We start from the raw sequence: 15,000 nt of genomic DNA, 5'->3' as shown, positions 1-15,000 counted from the left end.
ATAAAAGTCTTACAATCTGTGTTATTTAGTGTCACAAATCTCCAGTTGTTATGTCATTCTTCTCATATTTCTTCCCGATAACCTTTCATTCAGAACATTTACAAAATACTCTGCCAGTCCATTAATTTCTTGTACATTCCATACCCAATGCCATCTGGGCCTGATACTGAATCACTATTTACTTTTCCAAGTTCTTCATCCAATTCGAATTCTTTCTCAACTCATTCTGGATTCTTTCTTACTTTCCATTCTCTCTTCTGTCTCTTTTTGTTTCTCTCATACATATTTTCCACATGCTGTACTAAAATTCTCATAATTTGCACTTTTTTCTTTACCCTTCCTTTTACATTTTTCATTTCTCTCAATATACTTGTACTATCCTTTATTATTTTACCCAAATATGCAGAAACCTCCTCCCTTCTCCCCTGTAAATATCGCTGCATAAACAGTAATGACTTTAATTTTTCTTGATTTCTTTTTCCATATCGTAATGTTCTCTTGTTTTATTCTCAAAGTTCTCTAATATATTTTATACATATTCCCATACTTCACTTTCCCTTCCTTTCTTGCATCATTATGCCATTGAAAAAATAAGAAGTTATGTACTCACCATAACGTTCCATCTGAGTAGGTAGCTTCATTTGTCTGCAACCTGTGGGTCTTGGATCCGATATCGGATCCGAGCCGGCAACTTGTTTCAAGCTAATGGATCCAAGCTCCTAGCTCCTCCCTTCACCCATAATCCCCTGCCAACCCTCCATGACCTCAGATCGAGTTTTCCCCTCAATATGTACCCAAAAAGGGTATCCAACTAACATAGATATGAAGAAGGCCAGAGGGAAGGAGGGGGGGATGGTTGCAGACAAATGAAGCTACCTACTCAGATGGAACGTTATGGTGAATACATAACTTCTTAATCTGAAGTAGGGACTTCATTTGTCAGCAACCTGTGGGACAGAGTCCCCAGCTACCTGAACCTTGGATGGCCATCATGGAAGGATATTGCGAAGCACCGCAGAGCCAAAGGATGCTCTCCCTCTAGAAATCACGTCCAGTTTGTAGTGGTTAATAAAGGTATGAGGTGAGGCCCAAGTGGCTGCCGAACAAATATCATCCAATGGAACTCTAGACTTGAAGGCCGCAGAAGTAGAGATGGAATGAGTGGAATGTGCGTGAACTCCTTCCGGTGCGGGTCTCCCAGAGGCTTGGTACGCTAATAGGATACATTGTGAAATCCAGCGTGATAGACATACTTTTGATATTGCTTTCCCCAAATTAAATTTGGCAACGGAAACAAACAGCTGGTCGGATTGTCTATGACCAGCCGTTCTATGAGTATAAAAACGTAGCTGCCTGTGAACATCTAATGAGTGCAGCTTGTACTCTCCTTTATTCTGATATTTAGGAAAGAAAACCGGTAAATTTATGGATTGATTTATATTGGTTTCTGATGCTATTTTGGGAAGGAAAGAGGGATTGATCCTGAGGTACCCTCTGTCCGGGTGAAAGATCAAATAAGGAGGCTTCACAGAAATAGCTTGAAGCTCCGAAACTCTTTTCGCAGAAGTAATGGCTACAAGGAATGCTGTTTTCCAGGACAAGAATTTGAGATCTACTGAAGCAGCAGGTTCAAAAGGTGGAGCAGTCAAGGCTTGAAGAACTAGTGAAAGGTCCCAAGGTGGTACGGATTTTTTTATAGGGGGTCTAAGCAAAAAGGTGCCCTTGAGAAAGGTTTTACACAACTTGGCCGACATCAAAGGTCCTGTATCATGTCCCACATGGTAATGTGAGATGGCAGCCAATTGCACTTTGACAGTTGAGCAACTAGCGCCTTCCTGAAAATGTTCGGTTAGGAAGTCTAATATGGACGGAAGAGGAGCCGTAAAGTTATCTAGATTATGATGCTTCGCCCAGATGGAGAAACGTTTCCATTTACTGCGGTGCACTTTCCTGGTGGAGGGCTTATGCGCTGCCACAAGGATGGCTTTGACTGGTGAAGAGATACCTGGAGTCCTAACTAGGAGTGGAACTGGAGCAACCAAGCTGTCAGCTTCAGATTGTCCTGATTTGGGGTAGGTCCAACGGATGGGAGATTAGATCCGGACTGGGATCCAGAATCCAAGGAGGATTCACTAGGTGAGACCACAGGTAAGGGAACCAAATTTGCCGAGGCCAGAATGGGGCAATGAGGATCATCCTGCTCCCCAACCGCGAGGCTTTCTGTAAGAGTTGCAGCATCAGGGGTAGAGGAGGATAGGCATAAAGTAGACCGGGTGGCCAAGCATGCACCAGAGCGTCTCTTGGAGTTTCCCCTGGAGGAGGAATCCGAGCGAAGAAATTGCCGCATTTGGTGTTTGAGGGAGAGGCAAAAAGATCGCAGCAGGGTTGCCCCCATATTGCAAATATCTGCTTCGCTACTAGTGGGTTGAGAGACCACTCGTACGGGGTAAGAAGGGTGTGACTGAGTTTGTCCGCTTGGATGTTGGTCCGCCCCGGAATGTGCGTTGCAATCAGAAAGCGGTTGGTGGAGATCGCCCATTCCCACACTCTCATGGCTTCGCGGCATAGAGGGTAAGATCTGGTTCCCCCCTGTTTGTTGATGTACCAGACAACCGACATGTTGTCCGACTGAATTGCAATCGTTCCTACGGGGAGGAGATTCTGAAGTGCTTGCAACGCGTGTACAGCACCACTCTCATCTCCAGAACGTTGATATGCAGGGAGGTCTCTGTATCGTTCCATGTGCCTTGGACCGTCCTGCCTGAAAAATGCCCCCCCCCCCACCCAAGGCGGGAGGCGTCTGTGGTCACCGTGGCGAGAGGGGGAGAGGTGCAGAAGGGTCGGCCCGTATGGAGGTCCGAAGCATGGAGCCACCATAATAGAGCCCTCCTGCAAGCCTTGCTGATAGCATTGGAGTGATGAAGAGGAAAAGACAGAAAGGACCATTGTACTAGAAGGGTCCATTGCAGTACCCGCATGTTCAGACGGGTGCATGGAAGGAGCGTTATCGCTGCCGCCATGGAGCCCAGTGCCCTCAGGACCAATTCCGCTGGTGGGGTCTCTGATTGGAGGATAAGCCCGCACATGGAGTTGCAAATTCCAAAGTTTTTCGGATGTTAGAAAGGCTCGTAGCTCTCTAGTGTCTATTCTGGCTCCTATGAATTCTATGGCTTGTGTCGGGGCCAGAAGGGATTTGTCGGCATTGATGGTGATGGCTAGGCGGAGAAAGAAATCTCTGGCTGAGCAAAGTAGATGCCTTGTTGGGGTGGTCAGGAGCCAGTCGTCCAGGTACGGAAAGATCTGTATTCCCTGGAGTCTCAGGTGGGCCGCAATCACTGCTAATACCTTGGTGATCAACCTGGGGGCTGTGGTGAGGCCAAAGGGAAGGACCCTGAACTGGTAGTGACTGGCTCCCAGTCGGAAGCGGAGGAACCTCCTGGATCGTCTGTCCATTAGAATGTGGTAGTACGCATCCTTGAGGTCTATAGAGCACGTCCAATCGTTCTCCCTTAGAAGGGGGAGAATAGACTGAAGAGTGACCATTCGGAATTTTTCCTTGGTTACCGACAGGTTCAAGCGGGAAAGGTCTAAAATCGGTCTCAAGTCCCCCATCTTTTTTGGCACCAAAAAGAACCTGGAGTAGAACCCTAATCCAAGCTGGTCTTGGGGGACGGGCTGGATGGCACTTTTTCTTAGCAGCTGCTGAATTTCTGCGGCTGCAGCCTCCCTTTGATCGGGTGGTACATCGGGGAGGTTCTTGAATTTGGGGACATGAAGTAAAGGTATTTTGTACCCTCTGGATATAATTCGAAGCACCCAGCAGTCTGTCGTGATGGACTCCCATGCCACTAGGTGCTCCGAAAAGCGCCCCCCGACTGCCTCCAGAGTGGAGCAGTCGGGCAACCCTTCAGGGCTGCTGCGTGGGCCATTCAGAGAAAGGTTTTCTGGACCCAAAGTTTCTCGGAGCCCCTCTGCCCCTGGGGCGGCGTCCTCCCTGTCCTCCTCTGCCACGGAAGGACTGGTTGTCCGGAGCGGGTTGGGAATGTTGCGATTTCCGGAACCACATCTTCTGACCCTTTTGGTTCTTCGAAAAGGACCGCTGGGGTGCAGAGAAGCAGACTCCGATGGCAGACAACGTCTTCCAGTCCTTCTCGCTCTGGACAAGTGTCTCGTGAACCGATGTTCATCGTGCATACAGCTGCAGTCATAACAGATGGGTTTTCCTGCCGTCAGGCGGGTCCTCGGTCGGCCGAATTTCAAAGTCTAGGTCCGGCGTCGGTTGTCGTCGCTTCCTCCCTGACGTCAGTGCGACAGGGGTATAAAAGATCCAGCTGACGCCATTTTCTTCAGTCTTTCTTGCCGCGCGGTGCCCGAAGCAGAAGCAGTTCGCAAGTGCCGGTCAACCAGCTCCTGAGATTACGAATCATTTTCAACCGAAGTCTTCTTGAAAGCTAAGTACCCCGTTGGGGAAACTTTTCTTGCCTCAGACCGATGTCAGACAAAGTTAATAATTGCATTTCTTGTGGGAAGCAAATACCGCATAAGAATTTTCATTCCCTCTGCATTCCTTGCCTAGGCCCAGACCACGACGTGTCGGCCTGTCGTTTTTGTGCTACATTCAACAGACGCACTATTAAGCGTCAGCCGGAGTTCGCCCAACACTATTTTGGCAAAAAATGTAATTACATTATGTCATCAGATACTCCGACTCCAGTTTTGAGTAAAAGACGCAAAGATAAGGACCGACATACGAGGTCCGCGGCTTCTACCGACACCACGCCAAAGCCGACTACATGTGGTCTGGTTCTCAGTGAGGCGCCTACGCAGCCCCTGACTACCGACGACACTTCATTGGCGGTGTCTTCTGTGCCCGAGGTCGCAGGCTCTTCGGCCCACACCCCGACTACAGATACCGAAGCCACTATTGGCGGTGAAACTCAGAGTTTAGATAGACCTGCCACCTCTCAAGGTGTCTACAGGCCTTCCTCTTCTTTTTCCATCAAGGCTTTCACCAAGTCTAAATCAGCCATGCATACTAAGACAAGCTCCACAGGGCCCTTCTCAAGGCCCCATGCCTAAAAAACAGATGCTCAAAATGGCTGAAGATTTGACTTCTCTTATTAGGGGTTCTCATCCCCCCCCCCCGGGCAAAAGACCCAGAGTGGAGGAAGAATCCCCCTCCTCGGACCAGGCCTCCATTATTTCAGAACATTCTGAAGACCAGGAACATTCTTACTCCCCTTTTGAAGATTCTGATGCAGAGGAGTCCATTCCCTCTGTCTCCCCCCCTGAGGATTACTCTTTTGGGGAAACCTTACATACCTTGAGGGAACACTTCCACTGGGAAGGCCAAGAGTACTCAGACTCCAAGAAAAGGCTTAGGGATTTCCTCTTGCTCCCTCAGCACAGGCCTCTGGCTATACCTCCTGTCTTAGACATTCTAGATGACGTGTATTCGGAGGCCTGCCTTAACCCAGATTCTTTACCTCCAGCTCCAGTCAAGCCTGACAGGTATTACCGGGTTCCTGACTCACACCAATTCCTATACAAAGCCACGCGGCTGACCCAGAAACTATATCACAGGGTCCCAAGGGAATTAAGGCCTCCACTGCTAAAAATCCATTACCTTCAGAGAGAGATTCCAGAGCTTTAGAGAGGTGGGGGAAAAGGTTTACACCTCGGCCACCTTAACCATGAGGGCATTAAACTGTCAGTTCCATATGTTGAAGTACCAACAATTTCTGTTATCACAGTTGAGAAACAAAATGTCACAACCTGAACAACCAGACTTGAAGGAGTTGCAGGATTTATACATAGTGCAGAACAAGTGGGTAAACATACTTTGCAATGTGGTTTTGATGCTTTAGAGGCCTCATGTAGAGCTGCTGTTACAGGATCAGTCATACGTAGACATGCCTGGCTCAAAGAGCAAACCTTACCAGATCATGTCAAAGCTAAATTACTAGATGCCCCTCTGCAAAAAGATGTATTGTTTGGTGTTAAAGCTGAGGAGGTATTAAAGAAAATGGAGGAAAAGGCAAAATCAATGCAAACAGTAAAAGATTTCCTACAGGTACAACCTCCACGTTTCAGTAGAAATTGGCCTTCCAAAAATTGGTCCTTTCCAGCCACGGACAGACCCCAAAGAGGTAGATATAGGCGCCCGAGGGGCAGAGGGCAATCTCAAGGATCATTTAGAGGCAGACAATGGCAAGCACCCACACAAAGAGGTGGTGAGGATAGTTCACAGCCATTCAGAAAGCAGCACCAATGACTTTCCCCTTTGCATGCCAAGCAAGGCTCAAATGGCAACACCTTTAGGCGGAAAACTGGTATTATTTTCGAAAAATTGGCATATTGTCACAAAAGACAAATGGATCCTGGACATTATAGACAGAGGCTACAGATTTCACTTTCACACCCTTCCAAAAATGAGAGGCATGCCAAACCTGCCACACAATCAAAGGGCAGAGGCACAAAAACAAATTTCAGATCTCATGGACATGAAAGCTATTCAAGAGGTACCTGTACAAGAACAGGATCAAGGTTTTTATTCCAGACTATTCCTGGTACCAAGGAAAGGAAAAGATTGGAGACCTATTTTGGACCTATCCATCCTAAACACATATCTACAGTTGCCAAAATTCAAGATGCTCACATTACAGCAGCTTCTTCCCATGCTGGGCAAGGAGTCTTGGCTGGTAACATTGGACTTCAAGGAGGCATACCTGCATGTCCCAATCAGACAAGATTGGAGAAGATACCTCAGATTTCTTGCAGGTTCAACCCATTATCAATTCTCTGCATTGCCCTTTGGCTTATCTACTGCGCCCAGTGTGTTCATGAAATGCCTGGCATCAGTAATCGCCTACTGCAGACTTCAAGGAATACAAATATACCCATATCTGGACGACTGCCTAATCCAAGTGGACAGCAAGCACATACTTATGAAACATCTGGCGTTTGTAATAATGTTGTTGAATTCTCTGGGATACACAGTCAACAAAAAGAAATCAAGGCTAATATCCTCTCAAACAGTAATTTTCCTGGGTGCCAGCTTGGATACAAACACCCAGATGGCCTACCTCACGCCAGAGAAACAAGGGCAACTAACTCAATACTTCAGAAAACTGGCAACTTTCACCAGGCTGACTGCAAGGAAAATCCTACAGGCTCTGGGATTCATGGCATCTTGCATCCTATTAATCCCATGTGCAAAGCTGCATATGAGGAAACTTCAATGGTACCTAAAAAACCTATGGTCTCAACACAGCCACAGTTTGGAAACAATAATACCACTAATTCCATGTCTTCAAAAGGAATTTCTGTGGTGGGCTCAAGCATGCCAAAGAAACACAGGTCTCCCATTCTGCAAGCCTCAAGCAAATCACATCATCACAACAGACGCCTCGGACTAGGCCTGGGGAGCGCACATGACAGATCGGTGCATTCAGGGCAAATGGTCCCAAAAAGAAAAGCACCTACACATCAATCAGAAAGAAATGCTAGCAATAAATGCTGCTATAGCTTTCAAAGAACTACTGCATCCAGGCCAGCTATTGATAAGGACGGACAACACCACAGTAATGTGGTACATAAACAAACAGGGAGGTACCCATTCATACCCCCTATGCAGGCAAGCCATGTCTCTTTGGAACATGGCTCTGGAATTACAAATCGAGCTTCAAGCACAGTACTTGCCAGGCAAGGAAAATACACTGGCAGACAACCTGAGCAGAAATATGACAGATCCACACGAATGGAAGTTGCATCCTCAAGTTTTCACAAAGATAACTCAAGCATGGGGAAGGCCAGACATAGATCTCTTTGCCTCCCACAGAAATCACCAATTGGCAAAATTCTGCTCAAGGACCTTTCATCCACAGGCCTGGAAAGTGGACTCCTTCAGTTGGGCAACAATGACAGTTTATGCCTTTTCACCTCTCCCTCTGCTGCCCAAAGTTCTATTAAAAACCAGAGCAGACAGACCAAAGATGATTCTCATTGCTCCAGACTGGCCAAGACAACACTGGTACCCATTCCTGAAAAGCCTGACGCATTCCCCACCATGGATCCTGCCTCTAATGCCTCTTCTACTGACTCAGCACAACTTCAAAACTCTTCACAGTCAGCTGAAAACACTCAATCTGGCCGCATGGAAGATTCCTTAAATTCACAACAGGCCCTACTCTCCAAGAAGGTGCAGGATGTCATTTTGGAGGCCAGAAGACCTTCTACAAGAAAAGCCTACTCTGCGAAATGGAAACGTTTTTGTGCCTGGAATGAGGAAAAAGGGTCAGAATCCTGGAATATTGAATTTACCGCAAATATTACAGTACCTAGCTGAGATGCTAAGCAATGGACTTTCATTCTCCTCCATCAAAATCCATGCCTCAGCCATTTCTGCAGAATACAACACTGATCCTCCTTTATTCTCTCACCCCCTCTTAAGACAGTTCCTCAGAGGGGCTAAGAATATAAAACCCCCAAGGGAACAACCAGTCCCTGCTTGGGACCTCAATTTCATACTAGAAAAACTGACCTTGCCTCCTTTTGAGCCAGATGCTTCAACAGAACTGCAATACTTGTCTTGGAAAACAGCCTTCCTCCTGGCAATCACTTCAGCAAGCAGGGTTTCGGAACTACAAACCCTCATGGCTGTGCAGCCTTTCATCATTTTCCATCAGGACAGAGTTACCTTACGAACCAATCCGTCCTTTATGCCAAAGGTAGTATCCAGGGTAGCCTTGAATCAGGCTATCCACTTACCTACCTTTTACCCTAATCCTCAAAACAAAGGGGAAAGACTACTACATTCCTTGGACATTCACAGACAGCTGCATTATTATTTGGACAGAACAAAGCCTTTCAGAAAATCAGAGCAACTCTTTGTGTCCTATGCTGCAGGAGCTCAAGGGAAGCCTATTTCCAAACAGACAATCTCAAAGTGGATAGCCCACTGCATACGCTTTTGTTACTCTTTTCATGGTAAATCTGTACCTGCAGGCATCAGATCTCACTCCACAAGGGCCACAGCTACCTCTGCAGCTTTCCTCAGGGGGGTTTCTACCAAAGATATTTTGGAAGCAGCCACTTGGAGTTCCGTACATACCTTCTCCAAGCACTATCACCTACCATTATTCTCCAAATCTAGAGCAGGCTTTGCCACTGCAGTCTTGCAGGGCATCCTGGCTCCTCCTAGTTCCACCTAGTGCCTACCACCCCTTTTCTAGCTTTGGGATTCTACCCATCTGTTATGACTGCAGCTGTATGCACGATGAATATAGTACAGTTTTGTACCTACCATAAATGTAGATGTTCGAGTACTAATACAGCTGCAGTCCAGGTTTCCCTCCCTCCTTCCCCTCTTGGGACAGGCCTAACGGCTAACACCTCCTCATACAACCTGATTGGGGTATTCTTTTATGGTGTATTTGCTTGCAATTTCTGTTTTTTGATTATATTGCATTGCATTATTACATAATTTTATGTATTGCCTTCCTTCTGGGGGCAACTGACATCTGGGGCAAGAAAAACTGAAGAAAATGGCGTTGGCTGGATCTTTTATACCCCTGTCGCACTGACGTCAGGGAGGAAGCGAGACAACCGACGCCGGACCTAGACTTTGGAATTCGGCCGACCGAGGACCCACCAGACGGCAGGAAAACCCATCTGTTATGACTGCAGCTGTATTAGCACTCGAACATCTACATTTATGGTAGGTACAAAACTGTACTTTTTGCCAAACAGGGCAGAACCATCGAAAGGGGCATTCGCAAAAGACGCTTTAAAGGGCTCTGCAAAGTCACAATGATGGAGCCAGGCCTGACGTTTCATGACTAGGCCCGCTCCGCTAGCCCTAGCGGCTCCCTCAGTGGCGTGGGACAATAGTCGCATAGAGGTATTTGAAATGGATCTCAGAGTGGCCATTCGGGTGGAGTACAATTGTTTGTCCTCCACCGACATGGACTCAGGGTGGGGAGGCAGCGTATTCTTTGATAAGATCCCGCTGCATCCTGATGATATATGCCATATAGTTCAGAGACCTTACCGAGAAGGTCGCTGAACTAAAAACTCACTTCCCTAAGCGGTCCTTCGAGCGGGACTCCTTGCTCGGTGGATGGACTGAGGGGCTCTCCTGAGCTAGTTCCCTCTTCGTGGCTGCCGCCGTCAACATGGCATCTATGGGGGGACCCTTGCTCCAGTGCGACCGGTCTGAGGGGGGGCTTAGTATTCTGTCTGGGCGTTTGGGTATTGGCTCCACGGTCTCCAGATCCTTCCATGCCCTGGTGGTAATAAGGTCCACCAAGGGGTCGGCCAAAGGGGACACCCAAGAGGTAGACGGGCCTGCTTCGAATGCCTCCAGAAACACGGACTCGTCGGAGGAAGACTCGGGGGCAGGCCACCCACCTCTGATCCTCAGCATCCTCAGGGGGTGATCTTGGGGAGCCTTCCCCTTCATCCAAGTCTGTGTCCTCAGTTAAGGACTCAGGGGAGTCCACGTGCCTCCTCTTGCACTTATGCTTGCGGGGCACTTCCTCGGGGGAGCTGTCCGAGGAGGCCTCACCAGCAACATCCTGTTCCAATGGAACCATCTGGGACATTGAAGCAGGCTGTCCCTTTGGCCGGGTGATGGAAGCCTGGCCCAGCAGAGAGGGAGTGCAGGGTGGAGCCGAGACAAGGGCCGGGGATCCGGATGCTCTCAACAGAGCCCTCTGCACTGCATTGAAGGCTGAGGGGGAACCACTCTCTCTGGGCTCCGAGAGTCTGCTCCCACTTGGATCCAATGAAGGGATCGGAACTGGCACCGAGACCATCGGATCCGAAGGACCAGTGCGCTCCGACCTGGATGGAGCCGAAGCCACACTGAATCCCTCGGATCCGAAGCTCGGGCCACGGCTCCGAGAGGTCGGATCAGACAGGCTCGAGGGCAGGGTCAGATCCGAAGTACCAAGTACTGTCGGCGCCGACCCACCCCCGGCTCCAACGCTGCTCTGCTACGAACACTCCTAACCCAGATAGCGGGTCGGAGAAGGAGTAATTGGATGGAAAAAAGGTGTTGAGCTCCCCCCCGAAGGGGGGGGGGAGGCAAGAGCACTCCCATCTGCAGCTGGGCCTGGATGAACCTTCGCATCATCCGGTCCAAGTCTGTATCAGACATGCTGAATGTCGATCTCGAAGAGGCCACCGAGGCAGGCCTGGAATGCCACCTCGATGACCTCGATGGAGATCGGGCCTCCTCCTCCTCGGGCCCTGGGGAGAAACAAGGGGATCAGAGCCGAGGATGAGGAGACCTAGAAGCAGTGGAGGGAGAAGACCGCTTAGCTGGCGGGGCCGAAGCGGAGGCCTCAGCCCGCCGCTTGTGGTGCTTCTCCCTCCGTTTCTCCCTCCTGGCCTCCCTGTCCTCCGGCGCTTTAGTGGGAGTTTGAGTCCCGCCCGAAGGAAGGAGGGCAGGAGTGGCAGCAACCACAGTCTGTGGTAGAGCCACGGGAGCAGCGGAGGCCGGAAACGAGTCCGGGGGTAAAAGTCCCGCCAAGACCAGCTTCGACCTCTGCTCTTTCAGTGCCCTGGGGTTGAACACTGCACAAATGGTACAGCCTGAGGTGAGGTGTTCAACCCTAAGGCACCGAATGCACTGAGTGTGGCCATCAGCCAGGGAGAGCTTATGGCCACACTCGGTACATTTAGAAAAAATGGCTTTTGGGGCCTCAGCCATACTTAAAAGAAAAGGTAGTGCTACACAAACACACAGGCCCCAAAACACAACACACACACACACACACACACACACACACACTCACTAATGACCAGCGAAGGGAGGGAAAAAAGTAATTAAAGGAAATATATTTTTACACTACAGGGTACCTAACACTTACACACTTTATATTTTGTAAAAAAAGAAGAAAGTTTGACAGAAAAAACACACTTAACTGACGATTTACTAGTTGAGCTCAAAGGAATCCAGCTATCCACAAGCGCGGCAAACTAGATCTGAGGTCATGGAGGGTTGGCAGGGGATTATGGGTGACGGGAGGAGCTAGGAGCTCGGATCCATTAGCTTGAAACAAGTTGCCGACTCGGATCCGATATCGCATCCAAGACCCACAGGTTGCTGAGAAATGAAGTCCCTACTTCAGATCATTTTTTATGCTTTTTTTTTTTTTAATTCAGTCCACCATTCAGAACATTTTATAGAAGTCCTTCGTGGTTGTATAATTCTTACATAACTGTAGTACTTCCCACGGACCAGTTTCATTGAGTAATTAAGCAACAACTGACAAGTAGGTGCTTGAGTGTATTGAGGATTTGCCCACGGTTGGATCACAGGGTGAAGCCTAAGTAATTAAAGCTAATCTTGGGTAAATTCTCATATACCCACGCCCACGAATCAGTTATTGCTATTATAGCGTTGTCGCCTCACAGTTAGACATTGCCCGTTCGATTCTCAGTTAGAGCGTCTTCTGTGTGGCAACATGCGTGAATGGGCATTCCTTCATTGAAGGTTGTGCATTAGGGCTGGCAACTCAGCACGTAAAAATATACTGCCAATCATTAGCGGACCGGAGTTCCGCTGTGGCGACCTCTAACCGGGAAAATCCGAAAGACACAACAACAACAATAATGTTATTTAAGAAAGAAATTGCATAATTTTCTTAAATAATGTCTTCATTTAATGGCTTCATAGTGTTCCTCCAAGTTGTTTACTCATTCTTCTGCATTTGTTGATGTACTGTGCATGCGTATGCGACCTACGTTCCCACACTAGCAAAATATATCAGTGCTGTTAAAAGGAAGCTCTCCATTGCCTTTTTTTTTTTTAACTATAAAATCTGGACATTTGAGAGGTATGAGAGAAACAGGGCAGAAATGCAAGGAACTCAGTTATGTTTCTTTAGTTTTGCAGAATGTACCTGATTTTTCTTGTATTTGCTCTGCCCTACATATGTACCTCTCAACCTCTTAGCTCAAGAAATGTGGACTAAGCCTTAAATAATAGGAGACAAAGGCCCCAAAATAAGGAACAATTGTAAATGTTGCTCATATAAACTTAAAAAGCTGATAGAATAAGATCTGTGTTATCTTGCATTGTCTGAAGGGTATGAATTCTAAAACTGAAATGTGGGTCATTTAGTGAATTCACTCCTCAGTGATTTGTCAGAAAAAGACAAATTTTAGGAGGGACAGACCAAAAATATGAGGCCAAAATCTGGACATTCAGTGAAAATCTGGTTGTTGCCTCTGTAGCATGCACATATGGCCACTTAATGGTACTTCAGCGACCAGACTTTTCAATTGGTATATGCTTGATTTACAGTAGGCACCCTGGTTGGTCTGACCAATCAAACATGCATGTTTTTGAATAGTAATGAGCTGCCATTGTTTAATTTCTTATTTATTCTTTTTATTCCCTTCCCTGTTTTAATATACTCCCTTTCTTCCCTTGTCTCCACTCATACTGATAAATGGTCTGAGAAACCTGTCACAACTGTATTACCGTGAGATCCAAATGACTCTGTTCTATAAATCCATTGACCTATGTTCCACACAGCTAATTTACTCTGTTTTAAAATTTCAAGTATTTTTTACATCCTTCGCTTTTCACATTTTCCCTTTAAATCACAATTACTGTCCCCTGTATTTATACTTTTCATGTTAATCACCACTTAGTCCAACATATGATGAAACAGATTATTTCTTTCCTTGTTATTTATATATGCAAATCACGCTATAATTCTATAAACATGTTCTCTCCACCTGACATCCACAACAGTTAAACTCACCGTCCTTACCAGCAGCACAACTAGTACTTTCACTGTGTTTTACACAGCATCAGCCACTCCAGAACAATGTTCCCCTTTTTAAATTCCATATTATATTTCCCCTCACAATTTTTCAGTTTGAAGTCATTTGTTTTTTACTTCTCAGGAATCTTACATCCTCTAACAGAAAAACATCCACATCACATTTAGCACACCATTCCAATATCTCTGAACATCTTACAGTAGTAATAATACAGTTCACATTTACTGAAAAGTATTACTTTTCTTTCTTACGTGTAGGAGAAATACTTTTAAATTTTCATTTTCTAATTTTACTCTTTCCCCAGTTGCATATTTTTCCTGGGTTTATATACAGAAATCCTTGATCGTCAGAATCAGATTTTACACTGGCTAGAACATCAAAACATTATTAATTTCAGTCTCTTCTCTTGACCTCTCTTTCTGAATGCAGTCTCCTCATTTTTCCCCCTCCATATTTTTTTCTTCTTCTGCAGTTTCTTATTTAAGTAGTTCACCTTCTCCCCCTGTTCCTGTCCTTCCTCATGTATGTTTTCTCCAATTTCCCCTTCTTTTTCATTATTTACTATTTGCTGTTAACAGTCCATCCAAAGGTGCCCCCCACTTTTTTTACACAACCTGCATACAGGCACACACCTTCTTGCTGTGTGCCCTTTCTCACCACACTGGTTACATTGTACCTTGTCACAGTCATTAATTAAATTAGAAAAATCACCCTAAAAAAAAAAAAAAAAACATGATTTAGACTGGCAGCATATCTTAATGTCCTTCTATGACCAGCCACAAAAATAACACTTGACAAGTGTTTCATATTTTTTTCACATTTCAAAACAGCTTCCACCCTCCATTCCTTAAGTTTCTGTCTTCTCTAACTTTCAAAATATTATCAGCCATTTCACATAGAACCTGCATGCAGTTTTTTAACATCATCTTCTTCCAGTACGTCAGTTCTAAACTGCAAAGTAAAAATTTTTAAACATTTAAGTTACTACCAGAAAACAAGTAATTGTTCCACTGATAGCTGTCCGTGTTCTTACACAGTTCCTGAAATTTCATCATTAGTCCATCAATTTCAAATGTTAAGTTGCAAAAGTCTCTGTCCCAGTATGTGTAAAAGACCAAATTTCTTGACCTTGAAAACACAGAACAGTTACCAGACTGTCCTCTACATAATGTGTGTTACATTTTTTTTTCTTTTTCC

General features: G+C 46.4%; 1 protein-coding gene across 1 annotated transcript in view; it reads left to right on the top strand.

Annotated features, from left to right (window-relative positions):
• The window catches only part of MANBA (mannosidase beta), an 894,686-nt gene that overhangs the window by 670,442 nt on the left and 209,244 nt on the right, over positions 1-15,000 (top strand). The window lies entirely within an intron of this gene.

The sequence above is a fragment of the Protopterus annectens genome, chromosome 2.part0 (assembly GCF_019279795.1).
Source record: "Protopterus annectens isolate FY-2018-M chromosome 2.part0, PAN1.0, whole genome shotgun sequence".
Taxonomy (NCBI): domain Eukaryota; kingdom Metazoa; phylum Chordata; order Ceratodontiformes; family Protopteridae; genus Protopterus; species Protopterus annectens.
The sequence above is the reverse complement of the archived record's forward strand: the minus strand, read 5'-3'. Positions and strand labels throughout refer to the sequence as shown.